Below are 1586 nucleotides of genomic sequence, written 5' to 3' on the forward strand. Positions count from 1 at the left end.
CTCCAGGAGGGTGAAGGATTTGTGGGGTCATGCAGAGGAGGGTGCTGAGACTGGAGAGACAGGACATATGCTATATGGAAGAATTTATATATAATCCATGGTGGCCTAAAGGGTCATAAGGTATATTTTAGATATCATAGAGAATCCTCATCTGAAAGAAATGGCTGGAAACTTGTGGCTCACACCTGGAATACCAGCTACTCAGGGGACTGAGGTAGGAAGATCATGGTGTGAAGTCCAGGCAGAAAAGTTCAAAGAGACTCAGCTCTAATGAACGAACAGGAAGCCAGAAGTGATAAAATGTCAGTCTTAAGTCAAGTGAGAGCTTAAGGCCCTGAATTCAAGCCCCATTACAAACTCTCCCCCAGAAAAACAGGGGGAGAAATTGAAGACAGGATTAACATTGAAAATAGAATTTTTCAGGCTGGGAAGGAGGCTCAGTGGTAGAGTTTGCCTCGTATACATGAGGTCCTGGGTTCGATTCCTTAAGCAGAAAAAGCTGGAAATGGCGGTGTGGCTCAAGTGGTAGAGTGCTAGCCTTGAGCTGAAGAGCTGAGGGACAGGGCCCGGCCTAGAGTTCAGGCTCCATGACCAAAAAAGAAAGAAATTTTCAAATGTATTTCCTCACTTCCAAGGCCCTCAAGAAAATGCTAGATATTTCTGGGATGGGGCATTTGCAGGGCCCTTTCTAAATCTCCTTATCTTGGACCAGAGAAACCTGCTTAACATAGCCATAGTCTTGTCCAGCAGACAAGACTTACCCTAGATAATGAAAGTTACCATTCACAATGCTGGAGGGCAGTCTGGAGCATTGGAGGGTTAGAGGACAGGAACTATGAGGGAAGGGGAAGTGAGGTGAAGAAAATTCATTGTCCTGGAAATATAGGTCATCTTGTTTGCCTTCGTCCCTTATAGCAAGTTTTCCAAACTTGCCCCAAGGTCCAGGACAACAGTCCAGGCCCAGCTGCTAGACCCAGGTGGGTGAGTCTTATCTCAATGCTCATAGGAGCCCCCACACAGCCTAGCAACTTGGTGTTTGTTGACTTGAATTTGACTTCCGTTGATGACATTTCAACTCCCCCAGGTTCTAGCTAATTATCCTCTAAATCCTCCAGTGGGAGGCAGCAGCTTTTTTCTTTCTTTTTTTTTTTTTTAAGTCATCAAGGACCAATTTGTCTCACTAATATTTCTGTGGCTGCTGGGGCTCTTCCAATCATAGAGCGGGATCTGGTCCAGCCTTTGGCACTGTGAGGCTAGCTCATTGGTACTGTATCTCTTAGCTCTCTAGTTCTTCCTTTGCTGTGTGTTAAGCCCTTGTCTCCAGTCCTATAGGGTAGGAATTAGGACTCGCCATGGGAAATCTCAGTGATTTACAATCCGAGTTCAAGCTGTAACTCCATCACCTAGTAACCAGTAACCTGTGACAAAGTTCAAAACTCAGAATTCCTTGCAGAAATCTAGAAATAACTACTCAAGATGTCATGGTATCTACCCAAGATAAATGAAAACATATGCCTTCACAAATAGTTCCATACAAATATATCTAGCATTATTCATCATAGCCCAAAAGTAGAAACAAAACAAAG

Source organism: Dipodomys merriami, unplaced genomic scaffold (assembly GCF_024711535.1).
Source record: "Dipodomys merriami isolate MVZ:Mamm:240054 unplaced genomic scaffold, mDipMer1.0.p SCAF_21, whole genome shotgun sequence".
NCBI lineage: Eukaryota > Metazoa > Chordata > Mammalia > Rodentia > Heteromyidae > Dipodomys > Dipodomys merriami.